The 21,041-nt window shown below is 47.4% G+C and overlaps 1 protein-coding gene and 2 non-coding genes across 3 annotated transcripts in view; all 3 read left to right on the plus strand.

The window, feature by feature from the left end:
* Positions 1–21,041, plus strand: part of LOC148143726 (uncharacterized) — a 437,486-nt gene that overhangs the window by 104,452 nt on the left and 311,993 nt on the right. The gene's annotated exons all lie outside the window — the stretch shown is intronic.
* trnan-guu (transfer RNA asparagine (anticodon GUU)) lies at positions 5,798–5,871 on the plus strand. The gene has a single exon. It is a non-coding gene; the product is annotated as a tRNA-Asn (tRNA).
* trnan-guu (transfer RNA asparagine (anticodon GUU)) lies at positions 9,160–9,233 on the plus strand. Its single transcript has one exon. It is a non-coding gene; the product is annotated as a tRNA-Asn (tRNA).

Here is a 21,041-nt window from a genome sequence, read left to right on the forward strand (position 1 = left end):
GAGTTCCGGAGTCCTGAGGTCATGTTGCAGTTGTATAAGACTCTGGTACGGCCGCATCTGGAGTATTGTGTGCAGTTTTGGTCGCCATACTATCGGAAGGATGTGGAGGCACTGGAACGGGTGCAGAGGAGGTTTACCAGGATGTTGCCTGGTATGGTAGGAAGATCGTATGAGGAAAGGCTGAGGCACTTGGGGTTGTTTTCATTGGAGAAAAGAAGGTTTAAGGGTGACTTGATAGAGGTGTACAAGATGATTAGGGGTTTAGATAGGGTTGACCATGAGAACCTTTTTCCACGTATGGAGTCAGCTGTTACGAGGGGGCGTAGCTTTAAATTAAGGGGCAGTAGGTATAGGACAGATGTTAGGGGTAGGTTCTTTACTCAGGGAGTCGTGAGTTCATGGAATGCCCTGCCAGTAGCAGTGGTGGACTCTACCTCTTTATGGGCATTTAAACGGGCATTGGGTAGGCATATGGAGGATAGTGGGCTATTGAAGGTTAGGTGGGCTTGGATTGGCACAACATCAAGGGCCAAAGGGCCTGTATGCACTGTATTTTTCTATGTTCCATGTACTTAGTACACTACAAGTGGCCTCATCAACATCCTGTACAACCTCAACATGACGTCCCAACTCCAACACTCAATTATGTGAAAAATGAAAGCAAGTGTGCTAACCACCACCTTAACCACCCTGTCTATCGGTGATGCAACTTTCAAAGAACTATGTACCTGAAACTTTCCCCCCACCGGGTCTCTCTGTTCTACCATTTACTGTCTAAGCCTTGCCCTTGTTTGCTTTACCAAAATGCACCCCTCGCTTTTATCCACACTTTCTCTCTCAGGTACACAAAGAAATACACCCTTTCACAGGCTTACACTCCATCACACTTACACTTTACCAAGTTAAAAATCACACAACACCAGGTTATAGTCCAACAGGTTTAACTGGAAGCATTAGCGTTCGGAGCACTGTTCCTTCAACAGGTGGTTGTGGAGGACACAATTATAAGACACAGAATGTATAGCAAAAGTTTACAGTGTGATGTAGCTGAAATTATACATTAAAAAATACCTTGATTGTTTCTTGAATTTTTCATCTGTTCGAACACCATGATAGTTTACATATGAAAAAAGTGAAACTAAAAAAGGTTTTGTGATTTACATAAGTTACATTTTCAGGTTAACTGTAACAATTGATGTTAGCTAACACCAATTGTTACAGTTAACCTGAGAACATTTAAGGGGCATTTGGATGGGTACATGAATAGGAAGGGTTTGGAAGGATATGGGCAGGGTGCTGGCAGGTGGGACTAGATTGGGTTGGGATATCTGGTCGGCATGGACAGGTTGGACCGAAGAGTCTGTTTCCATGCTGTACATCTCTATGACTCTATTTACATACGAAAGAAGTGAAACTATCATTGTTTGTTGAGTCTTTCATCTGTTCAAAAACCATCAAAGTATTTTTCTATGTATAATTTCAGTTACATCACACTGTAAATTTTTGCTATAAATTCTGTGCCTTACAATTGTGTCCTCCACAATCACCTGATGAAGGAGCGGCGTTCCAAAAGCTAGTGCTTCCGATTAAACCTATTGGACTATAACCTGATGTTGTGTGATTTTTAACCTTGTACACCCCAGTCCAACACCGGCATCTCCAAACCATCACACTTTACCAAGCATGCAAACAAGTACTCTCTTATGCACACACACACACAAAGTCTATAGGGTGAATTTGGATTTTCAGAATTATATTTGCAGATACATTCAGTTTTCCTCAAAAGGTGTGCAATCTGCAGGCAGTCAAGCCATTTCATATTTTATAAATCCCTACTTTGAAAATACAACCAGTCTAACTCAAGATTGGGATACAGACAGACTCAAACCTCACACCTTTAATGCATTGACTGAGCTGAGATGTCACCTCTTTTTATAAAACCTGAAGTTATCTGGAGAATGTGACTTAAAACTAGTTCTGGGATTTACATATTAATGAACAGAAACCTTCAACCCATTCTAAAAGAAGAAATACTTAACAGCAATCTAAGTTGGTTCAATATATCATTTCAATTGCATGACACTAATCTTTTGCTATACATTCTGTGCCTTATGATCCTGCTCCACAGCTACCTGACGAAGGAGCAGTGTTCTGAAAGCTAGTCCTTCCAAATAAACCTATTGGACTATAACCTGGTGTTGTGTGATTTTTAGTTTCTAGTGAACACAGCCCACACGTTCCCGCTGCAGGCAGTAAACTTTACAATGCAGATGAAACAACGCAGTACGTGCAGAGATGACAGACTTAACAGTTTCTAACAATACTAGCTACTATTTCACTGCTCCTTCTGATACATAACATTGGAAACTTAGTGTTAGAGGCTGAAAGAAATTACCAGCTTTAAAACAAAAACGTGTTGGATCTCATAGATATCAGTGTCTGAGTCTGATGGTAAGTTCAGGCCACCTTAATTGTGACCCAACTTCGGTACTGCTTCAGATCTCCCCAGCATAAAGGCATATGAAAACCAATTTATTTCATTTTAAAACAGCTCAAGGTCAAAGTGCACACACTCCCCATCCCCACTTTCTTTACTCTTGGTCAGCACAGACGTGTCCCTTTGTAATTGGATCCTTGTTACAGCCTTAACCCAGAGGAAGTATTGCCTCACTCAGCAATTTCAACCTACGGTCTGTATCCAAGTAAATTTCTCCCCACCTATTTTCCAGGAATCAGGGAGCGTAGTCAAGAGTCCACCACATTGCTGGGGTCTGGAGTCACGTGTTGGTCAGATCAGGTAAAGGATGCAGCTGGGATGACTGAGTGAATCCTTTCCCACAACGGCAGTTTCCTTCCCTCAAAAGGACATGAGTGAATCAGATGGGGGTTTTCTTTGTTGCCCTGAAAACGGTTTCATTGTTAGATTCTGAACTCCAGATTTCTGACCAAATTCCAATTCCGTCATCTGCCACAACAGGATTCAAACCTGTGAGTTCGCAGAACTGGGTTGATAGTCCAGTTGCTAATGGTACTCGGCCGTTGTCCTTTCAATCCCCCTGCAATGGCACATGAATTCACTGGTGTCTCCACAGGTGGGAGGAGCTGGAGAAGCCTTCCCGCGCTGAGAGCAGGGGAGTGGGCTGTCTCCAGCGTGGACCAGCTGGTGGGTCAGCAGGCCAGAAGAATCAATGAATTCCTTCTCACACTCAGAGCAGGTGAATGGCATCTTCCCTGTGTGGCCCCGCTCATGTTGCTGTACATTGCCCACAAGCCCTTCCTGCACACGGGGCATGTGAATGGACTCTCTCCCGTGTGGACCTGCTGGTGGATCCGAAGTGTAGATGACTGCACGAACCCCCTCTCGCACATGGGGTATGTGAATGGCTTCTCTCCTGTGTGGACCCGCTGGTGCACACAGGTTGTCCATCCAACTGAATCCCTGCCCGCACATGGAGCAGGTGAATGGCCACTCCCTGGTGTGAATGCGTCTGTGAGTTTCTAGCACCGAAGAGGAAGGGAACCCTTTCTCACAATACTCACATTTCCACAGTTTCCCCATAGGGAGAGCTTTCCATGTTTCGCTCCGGATTTGAAATTACAGACAAAATGCGTTCACAGTCTCTCCCCACCGTGAATGGTTAGATTTTTATCCCCCAAGCTGAGTTATTAGGTTGAAGCAGTTTTCACAGTCAGCGCACTGAATCTCCCTCACTTGTGGGTCTCAGTATTCTTCCTGCCACACCAGAATCCAAAATCGCTCTGAAGCAAACAAAAGCAAACGTTTCTTCTCGATTTGAACAGTTGCTGATATGCAAGTCCCAATGAATCAAGTGTCTCTGTCAGAAGTTGTTGTGTCATTTGCTTTCAGATTTCTTTCCGCGTGTCTTCCTGCAAAAGAAATTCAGAAAATATGTGATTAATGTCAGTACAGTTAAATAAACATAACACAGGCGGCAATTCCTGTAGATTGCCAGATGCCTGCTGATCACATATTATCCAGGACACAAAAACCTGAATACCCTCATGCAGCCAGATAGCCTTGTGTGTGTATGGAGGAAAACTTCATTTAGGTAACAATTAGCTTGATCTAGCTGCCTCCAAAGGTGCTGGAAATGAAGCTGAATCAGGGACATGATAATGAAATGTCAAGGTTGCTTGAGAAAAGAAAACCAGTAAATTTGCTGAATGACTTCCTGCTGTCCAAGCTTGCCACAAGGTTGGAATTCTCCTCCGGAAATGACGGTTAATGGGGCCCTCACCAAGATGGCTGCCCGCGCTCCCCGCCCCAAGACAGCGCCTTACCCTGAGAAAGATGGCGGCAGGTTGCACCGGCAACCCGAGGTCCCTTCCCAAAGAAGTAAACACTGGGCTTGTGGGTTTTATTCCGAGGCCTGAGGCCTCCCCCTAGGAGTTTATAAACTCCCCACTCTCCCTCCTCCCGCGATTCCCAATCCTACCCTGTCTCACTGTCTCCTCTCCCCGGGGGCAGGAGCCAGGTCTTGCCGCTCGGGCCTGGCGACCTCCCCGGGATGTTCCTGAAACCTGAATGTGGCCCGAGACTCTGCCATTTTCACTTCACTGGAAAGAATGTAGATTGATGAGGGAAGTTTCAGTCTCAAACCGCCACGCAATGCCATCTGTTACGGCTTAAAAGATAAGAATACACATGATTACCAACCGTATTTTGGGTTGTATAAATCTTTGCCTGTCAGAATTATTTTCCAAAAGACTTTAATTAAACTGGGTGACTGCATGAAATGGTTTGTTGGTCAGACTATAATCATCATCCTCAAAGGAGACAATGCCAGTAATACCATTGAACTCGTCTTTTTGTTTAAAAAGCACAAGTTCTTGATTTATTTTCACAACTTACTGGCATTCACACCTGCACATTCAATGTCAAACTCAGACAACATAAATGAAATTACACCATTAATTTTGTTTTACAACAATCCAACAGATTAATTAATAATACACAGTGAATACAAGGCTGATTAATGTAAAATTAAATTTGACTGAAAATGTAAAATCGAGATGAGAGATAACAAATGGGGGAAGGGCAGAAGGCAAGAAATGCAGCATCATAGATGGTGCTCCTCCAGGGAGTGTATTTTACCAACTACAACTGCTCAATATAAACAAACACTCTGACATGATCCTCCGGTTTTAATGTAAACCATATCCCCATACAGTAGGTACCAATTAAATAAGTTAATAGATCCAAGCCTTGAGCAAATCCAGCCTCCGGCCGGGCCCCCCGCTTCTTGGAGCTCGGAGAGGGGTTCCCACTCATTCATTCAACAGGAGAAGGCTTAATTTATTGTAATGGGCACGGAGGGTACAGTGGTCGTGTCTCATGTTGAGGAGGAAGCTGTTTCCTCTCATTCAACAGAAGAGGACCTATTTACTAGAGTTCTTTTTTGTGGTGCAGCTGTAGTCCCCCATAGAACCCTGAGGCTCAGGTTCAAATCCCTCTGCTTCAGTGTGTGTAATAACATTACTGCCCAAGCCACGTGCCAATTGGCATAGGGATAAGAAAATTAGGGAAGTAAACACGTCAACCTGTTCAATTCTATCTCCAATCATTTCACTTCCTGTCCCATTCGTACTCCAGGGAGCTCAGCCTCTTTTAACGAAGGTTCTTTTTGAGAAGTTTAATCGGGCATTTTTGCACAAGTCAAGTTAAGAAAGCCGGGATGTTTCGCAAGACTGCGCGGAAGACAACAATTGTAATTTTAGGCGGGGAGTCTGAATTATGAATTTGCTAATAGCGATGGTGCAGCCCACGCCAACGCCTGTCTCTGTGGCGCAATTGGTCAGCGCGTTCGGCTGTTAACCGAAAGGTTGGTGGTTCGAGCCCACCCAGGGGCGGTGTGTTCGCTTGGCTTCGAAAGTGAACGCTTTTAATGGGGTCAGGAAAATGTTCCCCAAACGGAAATCCTCTCCACAAAGGGGTTTCTGAATTGAATTAATGTCTAACGTAAGGGACTGTGGATGCTGAGAAGCCGAGACAAAAAGACAAACTCGGCAGATTTGACAGTACCTGTCGGAGAAAACAGAATTTTGAAATGTTGTCTCTGATTCTCTTTCCACAGATGTTGCCTGACCTGCTGAGTTCCTCCTGCAATTTCTCGTTTTGTTTTTAACGGAAAGTTCATTTCACCTTTCGGGATGAAACACCGAGACTCGCCATGTGCAGATATTTAACCCTTTCGAATCACTGGGAATTGTTTGGATTCAAACAAACTCTGCGATGATTCACTCTTTCTCAGCTCCACAGGCAGACAGACCTGGGAAGTGAAGTTGTCAGTGTGGTTCTGTATTCGTGGGCCGAGTGGTTAATGCGATGGACTTGAAATCTATTGCGGTTTCCCCACGCGGGTGTGAACCCTGCCGAGCACAAAATGAGAAATGTCGTCGAAAAGAAAGGGAGCTTGCTCCCCGGCTTCTTCTTTAAGATTCAAATCAGCGGAGGGGGAAAAATATTTCACTCACATTGGGACTGGTGGGTATCTGCAACCCACTGCCTGTTCGGGTGGAACAAGCAGATACCAGCAGAGCTTCGTTTGAGGCTGTGAGCAAAGTGTTTGGAAATGAGACTAGAACAGTGAGGGGCTAGAAATCGTGATCGAAATGAAGCAGGCACCTGAGGACAAGGGTGTTTTATTTGCCAGTGAAAGATACTGCTTCACAAAGTTGGGCCTGTGGAAGGGAAGCAGTGACGGTGATTATCTTTGGTTGATCACCTTGTGAAGGTTCCATTGCTGTGCATGTCCGTGTTAACGTCAGAACTCTGCAGCATGGTGCCGTAAGATACGCACAGGGCCAGGGGCGCAATGGATGACGCATCTGACTCCACCTACCTGTTTGAAATGCAGCTCACAGCTTCTTCACACACCCCAATTAATCTTTCTCATTGTCCTGAAGCCGGCATACGGTTTGAATTCCTGATCTGCGGGAATGAGAATCTTTTCACTGTCTCGCGTCAATAAATGTCCCTGAGAACATCGGAGTCAAGTCACAGCGCTGTCAGAGGAGGGGAAGCTGAAATAGCCCCACACGCTGCTCACGGGCACATTTCACTTTCCCCAACTCACCGCCTCAACCACTGCGGCTCCTGGGAGTGGAAAGGAAACAATCACCAAATCCCAGTCTTAGCTTTGTGAATCTTCAGAAAATCAGCAAACGTTCATCCCTACGGATTTTCTATCTTGGGCTGACAGGGATGGGTTTTGTCACTCTTTTGTAGGACATTTCAAGTGGATGTTTTGCAGAAAAGCACCACAATGCAATCTGATTAATCAGGACCTGGATGTTTTCGGTCTTTGAATGTAAGTGTTGTGCTCAAGAACTTTGTTGTTCACAGTTTATAATACTTATCTTCCCAGTCCCCTGTATCACTTGTCCGAACTGTTTAATTTGCGTCTTGTAATCCTTTCACTGTCTTCTAATGAGGATAGCGTTTCCGTGTTTTACCTAAATTATCTTGACCTTGCATACCTCAAGCCTCAAGCTAATTTCACGAGAAACCTTCTCCAGTTCAAAAGCCAACTGTTAATGAAGGCTCTGTTTCTTGTCACGTATCCAATTTCAGATCGATGTTGTTAATGTCCCTTTTATTCCTTCAGATACAGGTTTCGCTCACAGGGCTAGAACAGAACTGTCACCAAATACATTTACCAATCTACGTTCATCCTATCGATTGTATTAGCATCATCAACACTCCTCATCAAAATAACTCGAGAGACTTTCATCACAATTTTCTGTGAACAGTTCTGCATTAGCTTTGCTGAATGAACCCCAAATTTCTTGAAGTGGCTCCTTATTTTCGGCCCTGATTATTAATCTCTCTACGCATGGGAATGGATCCTTCCCACCCGCTCTATCTCTCATCAATGTGTGTAGTTCAGTTCGATCTCCCATCAGCCTCCTCTGTCCTGATCAAATCCAGGGGAACAGGATACGTTGGGGCTATGGCGCGGACAGGACAAGCCCAATACTCACCTTTCCTGTTAGAACCATTCCATGAGAAATTTTACACCACAACTTTGGGCGTGCATTTGTGGCCGAACACTTAAGGTGTTGGCGTAGAGATCCTTTGGGGCTCCCCCGCCCAGGGTGGTAACCTGCTGGCTGTGCTTTCTTCGCTGGCGATTTTAAATGACTTCCTGTTGGTTGCATTATCGCACAAACTTCACAAAACCCGTCTCAATAAAGTCCCGTTTTCTCATTTCTGGGAATTGATTGCCATGCAGGAAACTCGGGTTCTGAACAAACAACGTACCAGCCTCACAACGTCAGCTCTGTTTACCTTTCCACAGATGCTGCTCGACCTGTTGGCTTTCTGCAGTATTCTGTGTTTATTAGGCACAAGTGCAGCTTTTCATTCAAGAACTTCATTCCCTTTCCTCTGGTAATTGACTCTGGTCAGTGGCAATTGATTCTTCTGATCATTCATCTGCCCATTCCCACCGCCTCTTCTCCCATCATTACCAACAGCCCCAGGAAATCTCCAGTTAAGCTTCTATGCTCCAAAGCGAACATTCCCAACCTTGGGAATGTCTCTCCAAAATGGAAATTCCTCATCCCTGGACATGACGCAAGGGGTACAATTGGGTAGAGATTTTGGCAAAATATTCTCAGTTTGGAAATGGAAAAATGGAAAAAAGCAAAACAGAAATCCCAGTCTCCAGCTTTGTGAATCTTTAGAAACTCTTTGGGAAGCATATTTAGAGGAGAATGAAAGATGAACTGTCCAACTGAGTAGAGACAGTCCAGACACCGTCCCCTTGTTAAAGAGACCGGGAGATTGACTCTGATGTTCTCGGGGCATGAACTGATCTGAGACATTGAAAGAATTGTCGTTCCTGCACATCAGGAATTCAAACCCCTTCTCGCCTCCGAGCCAATGAGAGAACTCGGGAACAGGCAAAACACTGAAAGGCTCGAAGGGCGACGGCCCCGGAGTAAGAAAGCTAGTTCCTCCTGACATGGATGTGTGGGATCAGACTGTCCCTGCTGTCTCCACAATAAATCTCCCAGGCTTTATTATGAAAAAGTAAAACTGATAGAGGACAATTGTAATTCTAGGCGGGGAGGCTGAATTATGAATTCACTAATAGCCTCCCCTAAGCGATGGCGCAGCCCAAGCCCTCGCCTGTCTCTGTGGCGCAATTGGTCAGCGCGTTCGGCTGTTAACCGAAAGGTTGGTGGTTCGAGCCCACCCAGGGGCGGTGTGTTCGCTGTTCTTCCTTGGCTTCGAAGCTGTGCGCTTTTAATGGGGTCAGGAAAATGTTCCCCAAACGGAAATCTTCTCCACAAAGGGGTTTCTGAATTGAATTAATGTCGAACGTCAGGGACTGCGGATACGGAGAAGCCGAGACAAAAAGAGAAACTCTGCATATTTGACAGTTCCTGTCGGAGAAAACAGAATCCTTCAGATCCAGGTTTCGCTCACAGGGCTAGAACAGAACTGTCACCAAATGCATTTACCAATCTACGTTCATCCTATCGATTGTATTAGCATCATCAAAATAACTCGAGAAACTTTCATCACAGTTTTCTGTGAACAGTTCTACATTAGCTTTGCTGAATGAACCCCAAATTTCTTGAAGTGGCTCCTTATTTTCGGCCCTGATTATTAATCTCTCTACCCCTTCCCACCCGCTCTATCTCTCATCAATGTGTGTAGTTCAGTTCGATCTCCCATCAGCCTCCTCTGTCCTGATCAAATCCAGGGGAACAGGATCCGCTGGGGCTATGGCGCGGACAGGACAAGCCCAGTACTCACCTTTCCTTTTAGAACAATTCCATGAGAAATTTTACACCACAACTTTGGGCGCTTAGCTGTGGCCGAACACTTAAGGTGCTGGCGTAGAGATCCTTTGGGACTCCCCCGCCCAGGGTGGTAACCTGCTGACGATGCTTTCTTCGCTGGCGATTTTAAATGACTTCCTGTTGGTTACATTATCGCTCAAACTTCACAAAACCCGTCTCAATAAAGTCCCGTTTTCTCATGTCTGGGAATTGATTGCCATGCAGGAAACTCGGGCTCTGAACAAACAACGTACAGACTCAAAACGTCAGCTCTGTTTACCTTTCCACAGATGCTGCTCGACCTGTTGGCTTTCTGCAGTATTCTCTGTGTTTATTAGGCACAAGTGCTGCTTTTCATTCAAGAATTTCAATCCCTGTCCTCTGGTATCTGACTCTGGTCAGTGGCAATTGGTTCGTCAAATCATTAATCTGCCCATTCCCACCGCTTCTTCTCCCAAAACCCCAGGAAATCTCCAGTTAACCTTCTATGCTCCAAAGCGAACATTCCCAACCTTGGGAATGTCTCTCCAAACTGGAAATTCCTCATCCCTGGAAATGAATCATGGCGTACAATTGGGAAGAGGTTTGGGCAAAATATTGTCAGTTAGGAAATGGAAAAATGTTCATGAAGCAAAACAGAAATCCCAGTCTCCAGCTTTGTGAATCTTTGGAAACTCTTTGGGAAGCATATTTAGAGGAGAATGAAAGATGAACTGTCCGACTGAGCAGAGACAGTGCAGACACCGTCCCCTTGTTGAAAAGGCCGGGAGATTGACTCTGATGTTCTCGGGACATGAACTGATCTGAGACATTGAAAGAATTGTCGTTCCTGCACATCAGGAATTCAGACCCCTTCTCGCCTCCGAGCCAATGAGAGAACTCGGGAACAGGCAAAACACTGAAAGGCTCGAAGGGCGACGGCCCCGGAGTAAGAAAGCTAGTTCCTCGTGACATGGATGTGTCTTCAGACTGTCCCCGTATCTCCACAATAAATCTCCCAGGCTTTATTATGGAAAAGTAAAACTGATAGACGACAAATGTAATTCTCGGATGGGCAAGCTGAATTATGAATTCACTAATAGCCTCCCCTAAGCGATGTGGAAAGGGGCGTGGCTCCTTGTCTCTGTGGCGCAATTGGTCAGCGCGTTCGGCTGCTAACTGAAAGGTTGATGGTTCAAGCCCGCCCCGGGGCGGTCTGTTTGCTGTTCTCCCTCCAGTTGCGAAGTTGTCTGTTTTTAATGGGGTCAGGCAAAGAATTTCCAGAACAGCTGCTTCTCATTCTGTCTCCCTGCTGTCGTTTGTCCCGTCTCCAGGAACCGGGCCCTCTCTACTGGCAGAAAATTTAGCCCTTTTGTTTCTAAACTTTTCTCTGACACCTGAGTGACCAGTGACAAGCATTGCCCTCCTCAACAGAGAACAGGAGAAGACCACACAGACCTGCACGAGTGTGTCACCTCAACTGTGCACATTGGGCCTGTGTATCAATGTGAAATACATATGTCGATGTGTTTCGGGAAGCAGATGAGAAGGCGAGGTGCAGAACAGTGCGCCGTTATACGGGAAAGCTGCTAAAGAGGACATTGAGTGAACAGGAGAAATGGTTTCCCTTCTGGGTGATGCTCCCATCACGCACCCGCAGACATATCGCTGACGCGCAAATACAAGCTCTGTCTAAATTACCACATTCTGTTTCTTCGAACTGTGATTTCGCTCAAAAGCACAAAATTTCAACACTCGCAAAATTCAAACTTTAACAAAGTGCTCATAGATATACTTTGCGAACACCTGGAAAAAATTCTTCCAAATGTACCTGGGGAATTTCGGTTTGAGGGCTCTTGAACTTTAAGTGGAAGGACGGGAAGCTTGCCTCGAGGCTGTGCAATGTGGAGATGTGTTCCCTTGTAAACTGACAGTAGTTAGCTATCTCAGTGCTTCCCGATACGGGGGTTTCTATGATAAACTGTCCCGGGGCTTCCAGCTGCACCGTGACGTCATAGGGCGAGCCCCCGGTGATGGCCTGCAGCTGCTGTGACACAATAATGATGCTGGCCCCGGAACATGAATACTAATTAGTTCATGAGTCACGTGGTACTGAATCATTCTTTGGAAAGTTCTTCCAACATCACGGATTTATATATGAGAGGAGGTAAATGGGCAGGGCTTACACCTCAGGTCCACTCTTCCTTCGCTCGCAACACCCCACACCCACCTCCCATAGTGCCAAGGCAGTTTCCACTGCAACCGCCGAATGTGTAACACCTGCTCACTTACCTGCTCCCTCCTGAATATCCAAGGGCTCAAACATACCTGCCAGGTCAAACAGCACTTTGCCTGCACATTTGCCACAACCTAGTCTACTGCATTCGCTGCTCACAGTGTCGTTTCCGCAAAGTAGCATGAAGCATAAACTGGGTGACGGTTTCGCAGAACATATCAATTCTGCCCGCAAAAAAAGGCCCTGACCCTCTGCTTTCCTGCCACTTTAACACGCCACCCTGTTCCCTGGCCAACATCTCTGTCTCAGGCTTGCAGCAGTGTTCCAGCAAAGCTCAGCTCCAGATGGAAGAACAACACCTCATTTTCCACTTGAAGACCCTCCAGCCCCACCTACAGTTCCATGATTTTCGGGCCTGAAATCCGCCATGTCCTATTCTCTCCTATTCACGTAATGTCGTCTTTAGCAGCTTTCCTGTCTAAGGGCGCTCTGTTCTGCACCTCGCCTTCTCATTTGCTTCCCAAAAAACTCAACATAAATATTTCACATGGATATACTGGCCCAATGTGCACAGTTGAGGTGACACACTCGTGGAGTTCTTTGTGGTCTTCTCCTGTTCTCTGTACCCTATGTTGAGGAGGGCAGTGCTTGTCACTGGCCACCTGGGTATCAGAAAAATGTTTAGAAACAAAACGGTTGAATTATCTGACAGTGGAGAGAGCCCGGTTCCTGGGGACGGGACAAACAGCAGTAAGGAGACAGAATGAGAAGCAGCTGTTCTGGAAACTGTTTGCCGCTTGCAATTCTAAGAGCAATCTCAAATGTATTTCACACTGAGCAAGTCTCAGCTTGTTCAAGAGGTGGGGCGGGTATGGACGATGGGGTGCGCCTGGTATCTAGCTCGTTGGTCTAGGGGTATGAATCTCGCTTTGGGTCTTCTACTACTCCGACTTGCCAGAGATGCGGTGTTTGAGGAATGTCAGCAATGAAGCGAAATTGGAAAATTGGGACTGCTCTCCACGGAGAACAGAAGCCTTGCAAATGATGAGAGGCCTAGACACAGGAAATAATGTTGTGAAAATGCTCCCACGCCTGAAAGGATCCACAACGATTCGGCAGAATTTTAAAGTCAGGAGGGAAAGAAGTAAAAGTGACATGACGAAGAACGTTTTCGTACAGGGAGTGGTTCGTGTCAGTAAATCCCTATCTGACATTGACAAAGAGGAAGATTCAATGGACCCGAAAGGGAATTCGGTGGTCATGTTCAGATGTGCAGTTTTACACAAAACAGGCACGGAAATACGAATTGAGACACACCTTTACTAACAGTGCGCAACCAGCAGATCGAAGGTGGGCCGCATGGCCTCCGTCTGCGCTGTGACACATGTTGTGATTCAGTGTGAAATCACAGTTCGACCAACAGAATGTGGGAATTTAGAAATGAGTTTATATTTACACAGGCTCCATACGTCCGCGAAACAGCATATTACACGACAGCAGTGGAGATCTTTGACATCAGGCTCGAACGTGCATGCCACACGCCAGACAAAAGGCTGAAGGGATCTGTGGAAAACACTCCGCGTGGGAAAGTAGTGTCGCAGCGGGAGGGTGCTGGGTTCATGTCCCTCGATCGAAACTATCGTCTGCTACTGCTTCCCTTTGTAACAGTACTCTGTTCTATATCTTGCCTTTGCCTCTGCTTCCCAAATCTTCGAACATCTGAGCTGAATATGTCACTAAACACTGGTCCAACTTACACAATTGAGGGGAAGTGCTTGTGGAGATTTGAGTTGCTTTCCGCCAGTCTGCTCTGAACTGAATCCGAACACCTCTTCTCTGAAATGGGAATGAGCTGGTGAAGTTGAAACAATTCGAATTCTAATCCCTACACTGCGGAAACAGGCCGTCCTGCTCAACAAGTCCTTATCAACCCTCCGAAGAGTAACCCGCCCAGACCGGACATTGACTTCTGACTGTGGTAAAAAGCTCGACCTCTTCATTTCCAACTGCCGCCGGGACATTAACCGCCTCAACCTGTCGACCCCCCTCCCCCACTCCAACCTCTCACCCTCACAACGCGCAGCCCTCCAATCCCTCTGCTCCAATCCTGACCTCACCATCAAGCCAGCGGACAAAGGGGGCGCAGTGGTAGTCTGGCGCACTGACCTCTACATCGCTGAAGCCAAACGCCAACTCGAGGACACCTCTTCCTACCGCCCCCTTGACCATGACCCCACCCCCCATCACCAAACCGTCATCTCCCAGACCATACAGAACCTCATCACCTCAGGAAATCTCCCACCCACAGCTTCCAACCTCATAGTCCGGGAACCCCGCACTGCCCGGTTCTACCTCCTTCCCAAGATCCACAAGCCTGACCACGCTGGCCGACCCATTGTCTCAGCATGCTCCTGCCCCACTGAACTCATCTCTAACTACCTCGACACTGTCCTATCCCCCCGAGTCCAGGAACTCCCCACATACGTTCGAGACACCACCCACGCCCTCCACCTCCTCCAAGACTTCCGTTTCCCCGGCCCCCAACGCCTCATCTTCACCATGGATATCCAAACCCTCTACACCTCCATCCGCCATGACCAGGGCCTCCAAGCCCTCCGTTTTTTCCTCTCCAGACGTTCCCAACAGTACCCCTCCACCGACACTCTCATTCGTTTGGCCGAACTGGTCCTCACCCTTAACAATTTCTCCTTTGAATCCTCCCACTTCCTCCAGACCAAAGGGGTAGCCATGGGCACACGTATGGGCCCCAGCTATGCCCGTCTCTTTGTTGGCGACGTAGAGCAGTTGATCTTCCGTAATTACCCCGGCACCACTCCCCACCTCTTCCTCCGCTACATTGATGTCTGCATTGGCGCCACCTCGTGCTCCCGCGAGGAGGTTGAGCAATTCATCAACTTCACCAACACATTCCACCCTGACCTTAAATTTACCTGGACCATCTCTGACACCTCCCTCCCCTTCCTGGACCTCTCCATCTCCATCAGTGACGACCGACTTGCCACTGACATCTTCTACAAACCCACCGACTCCCACAGCTACCTGGATTACACCTCTTCCCACCCTACCTCTTACAAAAATGCCATCCCGTATTCCCAATTCCTCCGCCTCCGCTGTATCTGCTCCCAGGAGGAGCGGTTCCACCACAGAACACACCAGATGGCCTCCTTCTTTAGAGACCGCAATTTCCCTTCCCACGTGGTTAAAGATGCCCTCCAACGCATCTCATCCACATGCCGCACCTCCACCCTCAGACCCAACCCCTCCAACCGCAACAAGGACAGAACGCCCCTGGTGCTCACCTTCCACCCTACCAACCTTCGCATAAACCAAATCATCCGCCGACATTTCCGCCACCTCCAAACAGACCCCACCACCAGGGATATATTTCCCTCCCCACCCCTCTCCGCCTTCCGCAAAGACCGCTCCCTCCGTGACTACCTGGTCAGGTCCACGCCCCCCTACGACCCACCCTCCCATCCTGGCACTTTCCCCTGCCACCGCAGGAACTGTAAAACCTGCACCCACACCTCCTCCCTCACCTCTATCCAAGGCCCCAAAGGAGCTTTCCACATCCATCAAAGTTTTACCTGCACATCCACTAATATCATCTATTGTATCTGTTGCTCCCGATGCAGTCTCCTCTACATTGGGGAGACTGGGCGCCTCCTAGCAGAGCGCTTTAGGGAACATCTCCGAGACACCCGCACCAATCAACCAAATCGCCCAGTGGCTCAACATTTCAACTCCCCCTCCCACTCTGCCGAGGATATGGAGGTGCTGGGCCTCCTCCACCTCCGCTCCCTCACCACCAGACGCCTGGAGGAAGAACGCCTCATCTTCCGCCTCGGAACACTTCAACCCCAGGGCATCAATGTGGATTTCAACAGTTTCCTCATTTCCCCTTCCCCCACCTCATCCTAGCTTCTAACCTCCAGCAACTCGATCCCCTGACCTGTCCGGACTTGTCCGACCTGCCCAGCTCCTTTTCCACCTATCCACTCCACCCTCTCCTCCCTGACCTATCACCTTCATCTCCTTCCCCACTGACCTATTGTACTCTATGCCACTCTCTCCCCACCCCCACCCTCCTCTAGCTTATCTCTCCACGCTTCAGGCTCTCTGCCTTTATTCCTGATGAAGGGCGTTTGCCCGAAACGTCGATTTGCCTGTCCTCGGATGCTGCCTGAATTGCTGTGCTCTTCCAGCACCACTGATCCAGAATTTACTTCTGACTGATGCGCCTAACCCACCGACCTCTGGGCACTATGGGGCAGTTTAGCATGGTCAATCCACCTAACCTGCACATCTTTCGACTGTGGAAGGAAACCGGAGCACCGCAGGAAACCCACGCAGACACGGGGGATTGAACACACTCCACACAAACAAGCCGCACAAGGGTAGGATCGAATTCAGGTACCGTTCTGAGACAGCAGTGTTAACCACTGAGCCGCAAAGCCACATTATTTGCGGTCGTATTCATTCCCTGCAATAGTTCCCCACTCCGGTTCAGAGATGAATGACAGGACGATCAGCATTTCGAAAGCAGCATCACCATACAGACACAGTTCCCATGGTTAGGACACATATCACCGATTGCGAATCACCTCGGAGAGATACAAGTGACAGAGAGTCGGATGGAAATGATGGACTGAACGGCTTCAGGCTGCGGCGGAATGACGTCACGCGTTTATGCCGCCCCTCTCCCTGTCCCTCGGACAGAGCGGCTCAGGGATAAACAATGGCTCATTTTCAACTTCATCTGGGACAGTTGGGGCTCAGATGTTCACTGCTGCCCGTTCGCAGCAAAGAAACAGACGCCCGTGTTAGAAAAGTCTTTCTGCAGGATTGCTGTGTGAATTCTGATCCCCGAGCAGGCTGCACACAAATACACTCATATGAATTTACCTGAGGGAACAGTTTCCGGTGTCCATTTCGCTCTGTCCCACCAGCACAGCATCTTGCTGTCTCTTTGATTACAGACCTTTGTAATGTAGTTAAAACTTGCCCATTTCCTCCGCATTAGTGTAACTGACGTCTCCCATCCCAAGTGATTGAGAGAAGGCGGACGAGCGAATGGGCTCTGCCCTCCCCCAGAACAGGTTGCAAGTAGAAACAAAATGGTTTAATTATCCGCCAGTGGAGAGAGTCCAGTTACTGGGATCGAGACAAACAGCAGCGTCCTGGGCGCAGGGAGACGGAATGAGAAGCAAATGTTGTGGACTCTTTTTGCTGCTTGCGATTCTTGGAGCAACTCAAACGTATCTCACACTGAGCAAGTCTCAGCTGCTTCGGGGGAGAGCGCTTGGAGCATCCGGGGTCAGGGCAGCGCGCGCCTGGAAAGGCCTGTGGCTCGTTGGTCTCGCGGTATGATTCTCACTTCGGGTCTACATGCGGGTGGATGTGCGAGAAATTCCAGGTTCGAAACGCGGACGAGCCCTCATTTCGGAAGTTGTCTTGTGCCGACACGCCGGCGCAATTTTCTCGAAAAGCACGTTTATTAAACGAGATCGGACTTCCTGAAATAGGGATGGGGCCGAGCTCCCATTACAGCGAACAGGGTAAAAAGAAACACTTCTCAAAGTGAAAACAAGCATTGCACATCGCTCGCCCGCGCAGTCCGACTCTGAATGAATCCTCCAGCTGCATTATTGCTCAATTGTGAGCGCGAAATTTCAGGAAGCGGGGAAGTGAAGTGATTGCAGATAGCGCTGAACAGGTTGACGTTAATGGTGCCGTGTGTGAGGATTGTCAGCAATGAAGGTAGATTGGAAAGTTGGGACAGTTCTCCTTGGAGAACAGTAGGTTGAAAGCTGGCCTGATTGACGTTTTTCAAGTCATGAGGGTCTAGACACAGGAATAATGTAGTGCAAATGCTCCCACGCCTGAAAGGATCGACAACGATTCAGCAGAGTTTTAAAATCACGAGGGAAAGAAGTAAAAGTGACATGAGGAAGAACGTTTTCGTACAGGGAGTGATCAGGGTCAGTAGGTGACGCAAACTTCAAGCAATTATGTTCCTGAACCCATGGGACAGACGGATGGGAGTGGAAGACAAGAAGAAAGAGAGACACAGAGTGAGCGAGAAAAGGGAGAAAAGTCAGAAAAACAAAAGTTAAGAAAAAACATAGAGATACTGAGGAAGGGATACAATTCCAGTGGGTCCCAGCTTTCTCTATGGTTTCATACACTCCCGCTCATCCATGAGAGACAGGCCTTGCTCCTAGAATCTACGACAGTCTGGCTGGTTGAGGGACGGTGTGGGGGTGATGGACTGTGGTTAATCGATCAAAACTGACACTGAGACTCTAACAGTACCCACACTCATTCACACACACGCGCGCGCATACACACACAAACCCTTTGATACTCACCTCCTGCTCCATCCACATGGCAATGGGAACTATGGCTGACAGGACTTGCTTTAAATACCTTCAGGTCTATTCCTTAAAGACCCTTCTGTGCCCAAAACGCAGCTCTTCTACCGAGAGTATATCTCCCCCAGGGATGGAGCATTACAAGTTGTGAGTTGAGAGGAAGCGGGGATGGTGTGAGAGAAAGCAGCAACTCAATAGTTTAGTCCAAACTATCTGTCTGTCTGTCCCTCTCCTCCTTCCCCCACCTCCTCACTTCACACACAGATTACAGACTTAAAATCCACACAGAGACAAAGCTGCAGTTTCAAACCAGCAGCAGCCACAACACACTTTCATTTAGACAACAAAACACAGGCTTCTGCACCCAAAGGACACAAATGTATTTCACAAGGAAGCAAGGATTTTCACACAGCTGAACACAAAATTGTCTGAGTATATCTCTGGATATGTTTGTAAAAGTCAGTGATTCTGTGTCTCACTCTGACTGTATTGCGCTTCCATCTCTGTGTTAATGTCTGTTTTTCTGTGTTGATGTGACTATCTCTGCAAGCAATGGGACACAGATTATGTCGGAGGGAAGTTTGAGTGTGTCTGTCTGTGTATGAATGACAAACTGTCTGCAGTAGCACACATTGTCCTGGAAGCGTGTGTCTGAAAGTTTCTTTATAGCTGTCTGTGAATCTGATTTTGTGCCTGTGAGTGTTGGTGTGTGCCCAGTTCTGCCTGCAATGGGACAAACTTTGATTCATCACGTTTATAATTCATTCTTTCAAAGTCAGAGTTTCCCTCTCTCTGAGAAGTACAGTAACACAATGCCACCTTCTGCTGGCTTACCCATGTGACATCACAAGTGCCACATTTCCCTGTTCCACTGCATCTGTTTCCTGGGGGGTGGGGTGGGGGGAACCCATCAGAGGTTTATTGAGAACAGCAGCACACAGCTGCCTGAGTCAGGTGTGAATTCAGAAGGTGGGATGACTGAGTAAATCCTTTCCCAGAAAAGCAGCAGGTAACAGCTTCTTACCAGTGTGTATTCGTTGTGGTTTCAGAAGATTTTTTTGAATGGACAAATCGTTTCCCACACACAGAGAGGGGAATGGCCTCTCCCCAGTGTGAACATACTCATGTATCAGCATTTCATGTCTGTGTTTAAAGCTTTTCTCTCAATGTGAGCATTTGAAAGGTCACTCAGTGTTAACCAGTTGGTGTGCTTAGAGGTTGATTACAGAGAATGCCTTGTTACACTCAGAGCAGGGGAATAGCCTCTCCCCAGTGTGATCTCACTGGTGCGTTAGCAGGTAGGATGAGTCACTGAATCTCTTCCCACACTCAGGGCAGATGAATGGCCTCTCCCCACTGAGTGCATTCTTGTTTCTCAAGGACGGGTGATTGATTGAATCCCTTCCCACAAACAGTAGATGAATGACTTATCTCCAGTGTGACTGCATCAATGAATTTCCAGCATGTATAAACATTTGTATCCCTTCCCACAGTTTGCACATTTCCACGGTTTCTGAGGTGTAGATCATGTCTCTACATATTGGATGATCAGCTGATTCCTCACCCAGACACAGGACAGGGTTAATAGACTTATAGAATCCCTACAGTCCACAAGTCCACACTAAGGTTTCCTCCCACAGTCCAAAGATGTGCAGGGTCAGGTGAATTGGCCATGTTAAATTGTTCGTAGTGTTAGGTAAGGGGTAAATGTAGGGGTATGGGTGGTTTGCGCTTCGGCGGGTCGGTGTGGACTTGTTGGGCTGAAGGGCCAGTTTCCACACTGTAAAGTAATCTAATCTAATCTAACCCCCTGGGGATAAAGTCATCCAGACCTATTCTCCTACCCCATTACTGAACATTTACCCTTGACTAATGCACCTAACCAACACATCCCTGAAAACAATGTGCAATTTTACATGGTCAAATCACCTAACCTACCCATCTTTGAATTGGGAGAAGAACCCAGAGTACCAAGATGGAGCTGACACAGACCCAGGGAGAATGTGCAAACTCCACAGAGACAGTCGCCTGAGGCTGGGATTGAGCCACTGTGGCGATACAATCTCTCCCTGCTGTGAATGGTGGGATGGTATTCAATCTGTGGAACTGGTGCAGGACTTGTCCATTTGTCACTGAGTACACTGATGTTTGCAAACTTTTCCCACAGACAAACATTAACAATCTAATGGTTTTCAAATCCTGATGAATTGACTCAATCTAAGATCCTGATAAGATATTTGCTTGGAATTCTTGCTGATAAATGGGTCTCTGTGATTCTCTGGAAAACAAACTTAAATCAGGAAAAATGAGAGATTGAGCAATCGTACTGTTTAAGATACTAAAAGGAGATAAGAATCATAAAAAACCTTATAGTGTGGAAGAAGGCCGTTTGAATCCACACCCATCCTCTGAAGAGCATCCCACACAGACTCACCCCATATCCCTGCATTCTCCATGGCTTACCCACCCAGCCTGCACATCCCTGCACATTATGGGCAATTTAGCATGGCCAACCCACCTAACCCATATATCGTTGAATTGTGGGAGGAAACAGGAGCACCGAGAGGAAACCACACAGACATATGAAGAAAGGGCAATCTCCACGCAGTCACCCG

Source organism: Chiloscyllium plagiosum, unplaced genomic scaffold, assembly GCF_037043375.1.
Source record: "Chiloscyllium plagiosum isolate Xiang-an unplaced genomic scaffold, Cpla_swu_hap1 HiC_scaffold_27, whole genome shotgun sequence".
NCBI classification, from domain to species: Eukaryota; Metazoa; Chordata; class Chondrichthyes; order Orectolobiformes; family Hemiscylliidae; genus Chiloscyllium; species Chiloscyllium plagiosum.